The 13,193-nt window shown below is 35.9% G+C and overlaps 1 pseudogene; it reads left to right on the top strand.

Moving 5' to 3' along the window:
- The first annotated feature begins 12,722 nt into the window (after positions 1–12,722).
- Positions 12,723–12,841, top strand: LOC111734121 (annotated as a pseudogene).
- The last annotated feature ends 352 nt before the right edge of the window (positions 12,842–13,193 follow it).

Genomic DNA, 13,193 nt, shown 5'->3' with positions numbered 1-13,193 from the left:
CCTTCCATCACCATATATTTGACCCCCTTTCCCTCTGGTAACCACTAAACTGTTGTCTGTGTCCACAGTTCTCTTTTTGTTTGTCTTGTTCATTTATTGCTTTATTTTATATCCCATATATGAGTGAAATCAAGTGCTTCTCAACTTTTTATGCCCAACTTATATTGCTTAGCATGATAATCTAAAAATACATGCATGTTGTTGCTAATGGCAGTATTTCATCTTTTCTTATGGCTGAGCAATATTCCATTGTATATAGGTACCACATCTTTATCTGACTATCTATTGTTTGGCCACTGTGAATAATGTGCAATGAATATTGGGGTGCATATAACTTTACTAATAAATATTTTCAAATTTTGGGGGTAGATATTCAGAAGATGGATTGCTGGGTCATATGGTTATTCTATTCTTAATTGTTAGAGGAACCTCCATACTGGTTTTTATAGTGGCTGTTCTTACTTAATTTTGAGTTCATTTATTCAATGAATATCTAATTCATTTATTAATTAAATATTTATGAACTCTTCTAGGTACTGAATATGAAGCAATGAACAATTTTCAAAATTCTTATCCCTAATGAACCTACATTTTAGAAGAGGATAATAAAAATAAATAAACAAATAAATAAAACACATATTATGTCCAATGGTAAATACTGCTATGAAAAAATAAAAGGAAGGGTGGGTTGCAATTTTAAGTAGGTGGTCAGGAAAGGGCTTTCTGAGAAGGTGACAATTTAGTTAAAGGATGTGTTACAACTTAGAAAAAATATTTGTGCTGCGAAGAGAAGGTTGAGGATAAAGGACCCACCAAGGAGAGATTTGGGGAAGAGATTCCAGGCAGAGAGAACAAAGTCTAAATGGCTTGGATGGAAATGAGATTTTTGACAGCAGGACAGAGAAAGGTCAGTGATTGGAGGTAATGAGTGACAAGGAAAGTAGTAATGAACGAGATCACAGAAACAGGCAGAGGCCAGGTTGGTAAGGCCTTTGCATCGCTTTCCTAGGGCTGCTGTAACAAATCATCACAGACTTGTGGATCAAAACAACAGAAACTCACAGATATGGAGGCCAAAAGTTTGAAATCCAGGTATCTGTACACTCTGCTGTCTCAGAAAGCTCTAGGAGAGACTTCCTAGCGTCTTCCAGCTTCTGTGTTCAGGGTATTTGACTTGTGGCAGCATAACTCTTATCTCTGCCTCTTTCTTCACAATGCCTTTTTCTCTCTGTTTCTCTGTCTTTTTCTCTTAAAAAAGCATCTGTCATTGGGTAGGGTCTATCCTCACCAGGGTGATCTCATCATCAGATTTCCCTTAATTGCATCTTCACAGACCTTTGTAACAAATAAAGTCACATTCTGTGGTTTCAAGTAGACATATCTTTTTGGATGACATAGTTCAACCCATTACAGCCTTGGAAGTCTTGAAAAAGTGATTGATTTTATTTTATGTTCAATAGAAAGTTATCCTGATATTATATTTTAAAAGGTCACTTGAAGTGACCTTTTAAAGGTCACTGTGGTATATATATACAATGGAATGTTCTTCAGGATAACTTTGGGTGGTAGATGGACAAGCATGGAAGCAAGGAAAGCAATCAGTAAGACTGAGCCCAGGGGAGAGAGATGGTCACAACCAGGGTTACACCAGTGAAGAAGCAGAGGAGATAGGAAGACGTGTGGGTAGACAAGAAGTACAAGATGGAAAAATTTAGAAATTAAATATTCTTGAAAAAGTCTTTGACCTAAGCAATTCTGTGATTATGGGAGAAGACTCAAGAAAGGGGGAGTTTGGCAAGAAATCCATGACTTCTCATTTGGATTTGTTCATATGGTTCTGTGTCATATGCTGACTTTGTTCTTACAACACTTTTGTATTTAAATAGCTACAATAAAGCCTGCATTACACAATCACAGCATCTTAAACTGCATCTTGTACCTCTCATTTTGTTTGTTTGTTTTTCCCCATTAGCAATTAAAGCATTTTGTGTACAACTGCAGACAAGTGTTCTGAAATCCCCTGGCAGTTCTCAGTTTGGAAGGAATCATCCAGTCAAGGCAGAATATACTGATACCAGCTGCTGTTTGTGTTACCATCATTAGTTTAAAATGCTATTCAAAAAACTCTGACAGAGAACTTGGAGACTCCAAAGGTCCTTAGATTGGTTTGAGAAACAGTACCTGACATCAGATAAGATTCAGGTATCTTATCTTAATTTGTGATTACAAATTTTAAAAATGCCCCCAGGGTAGCTCTCATTGTAGAAAGGTTAAAAAAGTTAACAGCACTGATTGCTCCAGAGAATTGTGCTATTTACAATGGCCCTTAGGTCCTCAGGTTGAAAGACTTCTTTCCAGGAAAATCCTTCAGACTGGTCCCTCAGTGAATTTGGGATCTTAATAAACTGGTGCTCCTTGGCTTGGGATAGAATAAGACTCAAAGCCCAAATGATGTCCTAATCTTCAGAATATTTCATAAACTGCAGTGGAGTTCGCCTATGAGGGTATATAAGATAGCAGAAGGCAAAAACCACAGCTTCCTTCAGCCATTAAATGATCTCTTCATCACTGACCCCAGTGTTCTGTGTTCATCTCATGCCAGTCCTCCAGATGAGAGTGGGTGAGATAATTTGGGGGAATAAATCCTTTTAGTATGTCTGAAATCTTAATCTCGTTCATTGGGCTGGGCTTTGCCTTTCATTCTCTAGTTCCTTTCTCTTTTACATTTGGCTTCTAAAGAGAAGCTGTGGTATATATATACAATGGAATGTTATTCAGCTATAAGAAGAGATGAAATACTGCCATTTGCATAGATGGATCGTGAGATAATCATGCTAAGTGAAATAACCCAGACAGAAAAAGTTGGAAATCACATGATATCACTTATATGTGAGATACAAACCTAAAAGCAACAAATGAACAGGACAAACAAACAGAGACTTGTTGGACATGGACTATAGACTAATGGTTACTAGAGGTAAGGTATGGGAGGAAAGGGGAGGTCGATGGTGTAAAGGGAGTTAAATATGTGGTGACAGAAAGAAATAGAGGCTCTGTTCATCCCTCTGGTGACGAAATCAAAGTTGTGATGGAAACAAGGAACAGCAGCAAGGAAAAATTGCCTGGGATCTAGATGAACAAGCCATACAACTAAGGAGAGGTCCGAGAAAGCACTCTGCAACAGCAGAAGGTGGAACGGGGAGCAAGGACACGGGGCTGCCGGGTCTCAAGCAGCTGAGTGAGATGGAGGCTGCGGCAGTGGCAGAAGCCTCTTAAAAGGGCCGCGTCTGCAAGCGGATTCTCGTGGTGATGGACCTGCTCACTCTGAGCACCAGTGCCTATTCAGCTGCGCGCAGGGGTCACCAGAGACTTACAGGGAGACGTTGTCAGAGCGAGGGCCAAGGCGAGACCCACTATGTACAGAAGTGCTGGCAGTATCCATTGTTTCCTGTTGAACGCTTCCCTTTACAAGTGTGCAGGACACAGCACCGCCATAGCTGTGACGTCATCAAACTGGATAACAGAGGTCGCTCCGCCCAGAGGATTCCCTGAAACCCCGCCTCTCCCAACTCAGGCCCCACTCAAGCCACATCCAGGTGAATCCTCAGCGAGTCAGGTGTTCTTTGCTGAGACTCACACTGGTGGAGGCAGCTGGCCTCAGTTTCTGGTGTGGCGTTTTGAGGCAACTATAAGCACAGCATCTGTGGATTGCTTGCTGAATCTTAATAGATGGCCCTGGAGGGGCAGAGGCTTGAGCTAAATTTGGCCTGTAGCTGAGCCCCTCTCAGGACTGTGCTGCTTCACAAATCCCCACTAATAAGACTGGGAGACTTAGGAACTTTGCTTAGTACATAGAAACAGAAATGGAAAGGCAGCCAAAATGGGAAGACAAAGAAGCAGAAACCATATGAGAGAATAGAACAGAGATCCAAATATAATGGATTTGAGTAATCTAACAGATATAGTGTTCAAAACACTAGTTATAAAGATGCTCAATGAACTTTTGGGAAGTGTAGAGAACTCCAATAAAGAGATAAAAATGAAAATGCAAATTATAAAAGAGAACCAGTCTGAAATGGAGAACACATTATCTGAGATAAGAAGTATATTAAATGGAATAAACAAAGGAATAAATAAAATGAATAAAGAAGAGGGTTACATGCCCTATCTAAAGGACAGGAAAGCCAATCAGGACACTCAATCAGAAGGGCAAGAAAAAAGATGCCAAGACTATAAAAATAATTTAAGGAGGATATGGGACGCTATTAAGGCTCCAAATATTCGTCTGATCGGTGTAACAGAAGAAAATCAAGATGTCGAACAACTGTTTGAAGAAATAATGATGGAAAACTTCCCTAACCTAGTGAAGGAAATGGACATAAAACCCCAGGAAGCTCAGAGAATTCCAAAAATCAGGAATCCAAAGAGGCCCACACCAAGGCACATCATAATTAAAATGCCAAAGTGAGCAAGAGAAAAAGAAATAATTACTTATAAGAGAATACCCATAAGACTGGCAGTTGATTTCTCAAAAGAAACTATGCAAGACAGAAGGACTTGGCAAAAAATATTTGACAGGATGAAGACCTAGGATATGCAACCAAGAATAATTTATCCAGCAAAGTTATCATTTAGAATTGAAGGACAGATAAAGAGCTTCCCAGACAACAATAAAATAAAGAATTTATCACCACCAAGCCAGAATTACAGGAAATGTTCGAGGGACTTCTTTAAGAAGAAAAAAATATGTATCAAAAACAGGAATAAAGAATGGTAACAACTACATTCCTATTAATAAATACCTTAAATGGAAAAGAATTAAGTGCTCCAACCCAAAGATGGAGTGGCTGAAAGGATAAGAAAACAAGACGCTTACATATGAAAAAGAAGGGGATGGAAAAAGATATTGCTTTGATGAACCTAGAAGGTATTTAAGTCAGACAGAGAAAGTTAAACACTATACGATTTCACTTATATATGGAATCTAAGGAATAAAAAGACAAACTAATGAAAAACAGACTCACAAATATAGTGGACAATTTGGTGACAGAGGTGGGGGGTTTGGGGAGTTGCGAGAATGGAGTGAAGGGTTAAAGAAGCTGATTAGTAGCTGATAGATGGTCATGGGGCTAGGGAGCATGGCATAGGGAATGCAATTAGCATGAATACATTGGCTAGGTGGAGGGTCAGGGGAAGGAGGGAGCAATTGGGGGGATCATTTTACTAACTATATAGATGTCTAACCAATGTACTGTTACTGTATACTTGAAACTAATTAAAATTTTAAAATAAAATAAAAATAAAAATAAAAACAAGTAGACATACAACTATATACCCAAAACTAAGAACCAAATAAACAAAATTATCACAAACATGAGAATGCATTTCTGGCAAATGAAGTAATTTCCTTAATTTTTGCATGCACTTACCAAACATATTTTGAATGCTTATTATTTATGCCAAGTATATTTCTAAAAACTGGGGATATAATATAAAAAGTAAGGTCTTCATGGTGTTACATTTATAATATGGCCTTAAATTCTAAATTTAGCAATTTTGAAATTTAAAAGAGAGCACGTTTAAGGAATAACAAGTGGTAGAATTTTTTAAGAGTATGTGTAACATTAGGAAAATAGTAAAATATAAAACTAAAGAGTAAGACAGAGTCTTGATGGAGAAATGCTTCTAATTCAGTTCTAAAAAATTACTTGCTCAGCAGAGATCTGTGCATCCCTATGTTCATGGCAGCACTATTTACAATAGCCAATATATGGAGGCAACTTAAATGCCCATCGACAGACAATTGGATAAAGAAGATATGGTTCATATACACAATGGAATATTACTCAACCATAAAAAAATGAAATCCTATCATTTGCAATGGACCTAGAGGTTATTATGCTGAGTGAAATAAGTCAAACAAAGATAAATACCATATGATTTCACTTACATATGGAATCTAAGGAACAAAAAGAACACACTAATCGAAAACGACTGTTAAATATAGAGGTCGATCTGGTTATGGCCAGAGGGGACGGGGGTAAGGGAGCTGGGAATAAGCGGTGAGGGTTAAAGAAGCACAAATTAGTAGCTGAGAGATGGTCACGGAGATGGGGAGCACAGCATAGGGAATGTAGTCAACAGTAATGTAATGGCCATGTGTAGAGCCAGATGGGTGATAATCGAGTATCGTTTCATAAACTATATAAATGTCTAACCAATGTACTGTGCACTTGAACCTAATGATAAAATAAAATGCTAAAAAAAAAAAAAAAAGAAAGAAATCACTTGCCCGTCAAGTAATTCTCAAAATACTTAAGATTCAGGAATTTATGAAACGGTGATGGAAAATGAGGACAAAGAAAAGGAGAAATGGGACACTGGTTTATGCCTTGGTATCGCATTTATGATGTAGACCATAGTTTTGCATGTTTGACTTGAAATGATTCCTGGGTTGCTTTTTCGAAAATATTCCTCAGTACAGGAATATTATTACAAATCTGCATTTGTAATAAGCCCCAGGTGATTCTTAAGCACACTAAAAATTGTACACTGCTTTTTAGGCAATGGGATGGTTTTTATATAAATGAATTTTGTAATTATTGCTTAATGTCTAACTCCTCTAGTAGACTGTAAATTCCATGGCGGTAAAGACTGTGGCTGCTTTGTTGATCTCTATATTATCACTTGTAGTAATGTATTCAGCCATTGCGGTTGCTCAGGAAATACCATTTTGAAGAAATTAATAAAGCTAGAATTTAGAAGAGTGATAGGACCTGGAGAAATAGATTTAGAAGTTTACTGCAAATAAACGCAAGTGAAGTCTGACACACCTAAGGATGTGTGCCAAAGGTTTTAACCAGAAAACCAAGCGTATGCATTGTAATCTTGAAGGAGTTCTATTAAAATGCAAGTGCCTGGTCCTACTGCAGACCATAAGGGTTGCAAAGACAGAGGTAATACATACATTTTGTAAAAATACCTCAAAATAATTTTGAAGCACAACCCTGGATGAGACGTGATGTTAGAGCATGGGCGTGGGAAAGAATCCAAGACAGAACCTTGGAGTTACCAGCATTTCAAGGTGAATGAAAAGTAGTTAATCAAGACCAGAGCAGCAAGAATCAGAGAAATAGAAGGTGAAGAGAATAATGATGTGTCAGAAATGGTGAAAGGAGAGGGCTTCCAGGAACGATTTCTCAAATATCTCAGTTTTATATACACAGATAAAGGCTATTGAATTTGTCAACTCAGTCATTATTGATCTTTGCAAAGATTATGACAGCAGAATAATGGAATTACAGTTAAAGACTTTTAGAAATCACATAGAATGCTTGCTAAAGAGGTGACTTCTAAGTTGAAAACTGACCAGGTAAAAGTGTGCTGGGAGGTAAGAGAGTAAGTGAGGAAGAGTACCAAGATTTTTCTTTTCACTAAAAGAGGCTTTTCCTCATTCCTAAAGTAATAAATATTCTACTATTTATTTCCTAGTTCTAGTTTTCTTTTATGTAAGGTAATACTAGTTGGTCTAACACAGGGATCAGCAAATGTTCTTTAAAGAGCCAGCTAATAGTTTAGGCTTTGTGGGCCATACTGTCCCCATCACAACTATTTAATCCTATCACTGTTGTGGGAAAACAGTCATAGGCAATGCAAAAATGAATGTGTTCCAGTAAAACTTAGTTTGTAAAAAACCATGGCTCCAGGGATATGTTTGCTGATTAGGCTCTAACAGATAGATCCCAAATCTCAGTGGCTTAACAGGCAGAAGTTAATTTTTCACTTACATAAATTCTAGTCGAGGGATAGAGTGACAGGTGTGTGGACACGAGCTGAGAGAAACTCTGCTATTTGGAGCTTTCAAGGTCACCCTGCATGCCAGTATCCAGAAAGTTGAAAATAAAAGATTGTTCAATGCTAGGTTTTGTGGTTTAGAAGAAGCACACATCACATCCGTTCATATTCCATTCATGGAAACTCAATCATATGGCCCCATATAAGTGCTGGGAAACCAGAGGGACATGAATCTGGAGTGAGCAGCCTGACACAGGACTTTCTTTTTAACCATTAGATCTTTAAAATATCTGGAATTTATTTTAGGAGAATATGTATATGTGAGCTAGTATGGTACATTTTCCCCCTAAATATTTAGCCATTTGTTCTAATATCATAATTAGTCATTCTTTTTCCAATCATTCAAATGCCACCATAATATATATTAAATCTCAATATGAATATTGGCATATTTGTCAATTACTATACTCATTTTCTTATATTTTAATTATTGCAGCTTTAGGTGTTAGGACAAAACTCTTATTTTTCTCCTATTTCACTATTTTCTTAATAATTCATATGCTTTCTACCTATGTTTGTCAAAATCAACTTTTAAAAAAATGCCATTAGAATTTTGATGGTTATTAGTTTAAATTATAGATTGTATAGCAAAAAAATTAATATTTCTACATAAAAATATTAAATACTTTCATATAGGAACATGGCATATTCCTCTATTTCTTCACTGAAGATATGCATATGCACTCACACACATGTATCTTTTTACATTATTGTAGAGATTGTGGTATATGTATACCTAAATTCTATGGACAAGAAGCTATGACATACACATAGCACAGTCCATGCTCTCATGGACTTTTCATTTTGGAAGGTAGAGACAGAAAATAAGCAAGTAAACTAAAGTATAAATGAGAAAGTTTCACGTAATGAAAAGTGTGATGAAAATAACACACGGTGTGCGGTAATGTCTTTTAGTTTGGGTGCATGCCACTTAGATTGGTAACCTCTTTGAGAAGTTAAGATTTTTAAGATGGAATCTGAATGATAAGTAGTAAGCCAAGCAGATTTGACAGAAGAACATCACGGGCTAGGAGAACAGCTACTAATTGGACCTAAAGCAGGAACAATTTAATCTGTGCAATGAACAGCAAGGTCAATAGGGTTAGATTAGAGTGAGGGTAAGGCAGCACAGTTTCAAATGTGGACTAAATTTAAGGTAGGCGGGTGTAAGATCATGTGCATCCTTGTTGAAAAGTGATAGGATCCGATTTATATTTATGAAAGTCAATCTGTATGCTAGGAAGAAAATAGATCATAGTAGAAAAAAGTGAAAAGAGAAAGATGTGTTAGAAAGCTATTGCAGAGCAACAGGCAACAGATTATGGTGACTTGGGCTAAGATACTTGTAGGAGAGACCAAGACAAGTGTACATATTTGGAATGTATTGTATAGACTAAGCTAACAGGTTTTATTTTGTTGGAGCAGTAAGACAAAAAGAGAAAACCATGTTTATGTTTAAGTTTTTCATTTCATCGGTTGTGTGTCTGGTGGTGCTATTGATTTAGATGGAAAAGAATGAGGGAAGAACAGATTAGTAGGAGAATGAATCAAGAGTTATGTTTTGAATTAAGTTAGAAATTTCTATTAGACATGGCAAGTAGGTAATTAAATATGAGTCCTATGGTTTATGGAAGTAGTCAGATCTTTAGAAGTTAAAAGCATCTGGATGGTATTTAAAGCTATGCAACTAGATGAAATTACTCAGGAAGAGATTAGTGAGCGAAGAGAAAGAGGAGTCCATATTAGTACTATGGGGGACTTCCAAATTCAGAAAGAGAAGGAGATTCAATAAGGTGAGGAGAGTTAAGATAAGAAGGAGAAAAATCAGAAGTGTGTGGAATCTGGAAACCAAGAGAAGTTTCAATAGACTAGAAGTGTCAACTGTACCTATATAGCAAAAAGGTTAAAGGAAGAGTATATAGAAATGGCCACTTTATTTGGAACATCAATGATGATTTTGATGAAGAACAGATCCATAGAAAGAGATCAAAGCTTGATTAGGAGTAGGTTAAAATGTGAATAGTAAATCAACAGAGGAGAAAGTGGGCATAAATACGCTTTTTGATTTTCTCTGAAGAGAAACTGAAAAAATGGGTCAGTAACTAAAGAAGATGTGGAGTCATAAAAAGGGTTCTTTATAATGGGATAAACAGAGTATATTTGTATCTTTATATAAACGATCCAGAAGAAAGAAAATAGTTTCAGATTAAGGGGAGTCTGCAGGAGCAAAATTTTTGGTAGGTTAGTGAGATTGTGATCTAGAATACTGGTGGAGAGGTCAGCCTTTGGTAGACAGTCACGAGGGGGAAAAACAGGGCATGAGTGTGTGGATACAAACAGGTGTACCCTTCCCCTTCTTACTTCCTTTCCTTCTCTTACTCCATACTCTACTTTCTATTCCAAGTGAAGTATGGAGTAAGGTCGTCAACTGAAACTTAAGGTGTAAAATAGTCATTTTAAGAAAGGAACTGAGATTGGGTTTAGGAAGTGTAATCAGTCGTGTATTATGTTTTGGAAGACATAGCTGAGTATTGCAAAAAATGCCAAACATACAAATTAATTTATAAGTTTAATATATTTGTGATCTAATTACCAGGGAGCTTTTATGATGTAGATGACAGAATTAAATATCTTCAGAAAGAGTTGAGGAAGCTGGAACTGAATAGCCAAGAAATGTAGCTTAATACTATATTTATAGAACATAATATGTGATAAAAGAAACAGAAGAAATTAACAGAAAAGGGAAAGATTATTTTAAAACATTACTAGGAAAATGGCAGCTATCTAAACAAGGTTAAAATTTTACCATACCAAGATAAATTAGAAATTTATCATAAAAGTTAAATGCAAATTGTAAAATGATTAAGAAAAAATAAAATACATAAATTGTTATTAAAAGATAGAGTGGAAAACTATGTCCTAGCAGTAAAATCACTGAAAGAAAACAAGATAAGATAGATAGATTTCACAACATAAATATTTTTAACACTTCTCTGTCCAAAAAACCTTATCATGGAGATACTAAAAAGTCAAAAATCAAATTTGAAAAAAAGTTATTACTACCGGTATAACAAAGTATCAGTATCACTAACCTGTAAAAAATTTCAAAAACTCAATTAGAAAAATATAAATTGATTATGCAAATTAAAACAATAGATTTAAGCGTTAAACCAAATAAAGACTATATGTTAAATTTAACATGGGAAAAAGGTGTGGTGGGTTAAGTATTCTTACAAGTTGCTAGTAAAACTGCAAAATATTTAACATTTTTAAAAATCAGTCTCGCTTTATATCAAGAACTTTAATTGATTTTTTAACCTTGGTTTATAGTAATTTCACTCATAAGAATTTATCCTAAAGGAAAAAATCAGTCACACACCTATGAGAGCAATATTGCTGTTTTTATTCACATACACACACACACTCACACACATAAACACACCAGCATCAGCACCACCACAAGCATTAAATTTACAATTGTGTTAAAATAGCCAATTCTATTACAAAGCATCCATATGATGTAATATCATTACCACAGAAAAGTATTTTCAAGGCTGTTTATTTATGTAGGAGATAAACTTTATTATATGCCAGCTATTACTCTAAATGACTTACATTTATATTTACTAACTTATTTAATCCTCTTAACAACTGTGAAGTAGGTCTTACTATTACTGCCAATTTACAGTTTATAGATGTGCAGACTTAGGTGCAGAGAGGTTAAGTAACATGCTCAAAGTGATACAGCAATTCCCCCTTATCCTCAGTGGATATGTTCCAAGACCCCCGGTGGATGCCTGAAATCATGGATAGTAGCAAACCTTATATATACTGTTTTTTCATATACATACATACCCATGATAAAGTTCAATTTATAAATTACACACAGTAAGAGATTAACAACTAACAATAAAATAAAAGAATTAAAACAGTAGACTAATAAAAGTGAATGTAGTCTCTCTCAAAATATACTGTACTGTGTATACCCGGTATCTTTCTTCTTGATGTGAGATGATGTGAGATGATAAAATGCCTTATTAAGTCTAGAACTTTCACCCGATAACTTAAAGAAAGCTACTCTTTGGCATATCCGAATTGCCAGCATCACTACTTTTGAGCTTCAGGGCCATCATTAAGTAAAATAAGGCTCATGTGAACACAAGCACTGTGATATTACAACAGTCATTCTTATAACCAAGACAACTAAAGGGTGGGAAGTGTCTACAGTGAGGATCCGCTGGACAAAGGAATGAGTTACATCTTGGGCATGGTGGCATGAGATTTCATTATACTACTTTAGAACAGTGTGCAATTTAAAACTTATGAATTATTTTGGAATATTCTGTTTAATATTTTCAGACCACAGTTGACCCCAGGTAACATACCAAAGAAAGCAAAATCGTGGATAGATGTCAGGGGACATCATACAGTAAGTATACTGTATAAGTAGGTGGCAGGGTATTTTATTCAAATCTTGATACTCTGACAACTGACCCCAGGCTCTGTCACTGGTCTATACTGCCTCCATACAATGGGAGAGTAGGGAGAGAGAAATCTCTATATTAATAAGTGAATAAAAATCTCTATTTTACATGTATATATCAACTCAGTAAAATGCATGCCTGCATTAAAAATGGAAGGGAATAAAAAAATGGAAGAGAATGTATCTAAATATCTATAGAGTTTATCTCTACATAAGGAGATTTCAGTTGGTTTCGTCTATCTCTAGTATTCTTAATTTTATTAATTTTTGGAAAAGAACCTTGTAGTGTTAAAGATTAAACAGTGCTGTTTTATTTTTGAAAAAAAAAAGAGAGATAAGGGTAGGCAAATTTGCAAAGATATACAGTATTCTCAAAAATAGTTTCATCTATAGCCATGCCACCCTGAACAAGCCCAATTCCATCTGATCTCGGAAGCTAAGCAGGGTGGAGCCTGGTGAGTACTTGGGTGGGAAACCATCTAGGAAGACCAGGTGCTGTAGGCATAAAAAATAAAATATAAAGGATTGTAAACTGACAACGTCCTTGCAATCTGTGAGGTCAACTAGGGTTGCCTAACCTAAAAAAAAAAAAAAAGTTCCACTGGATGAACCACGCTATTTTGAAGTTTCAAAATGACTCACAGCTTTTGTGTAAATATTTCCAGTCTTATAAACCAATGGTAGTAGTACAGCATATTTAAGCTACTAAAAAATGAATTTACATGCTGACTTCTCCTTTTTCATCACAAATATACATCCACAGGTGCACACAGCCACACATATCAAGCATATGATCCCTTTGCAATTGTAGGGATGTTTCAAGACAACCTTCAGATAATGGAAACCCAGTTTTGTT

This window comes from Pteropus vampyrus, unplaced genomic scaffold (genome assembly GCF_000151845.1).
Source record: "Pteropus vampyrus isolate Shadow unplaced genomic scaffold, Pvam_2.0 Scaffold811, whole genome shotgun sequence".
Classification (NCBI taxonomy): domain Eukaryota; kingdom Metazoa; phylum Chordata; class Mammalia; order Chiroptera; family Pteropodidae; genus Pteropus; species Pteropus vampyrus.
The sequence above is the reverse complement of the archived record's forward strand: the minus strand, read 5'-3'. Positions and strand labels throughout refer to the sequence as shown.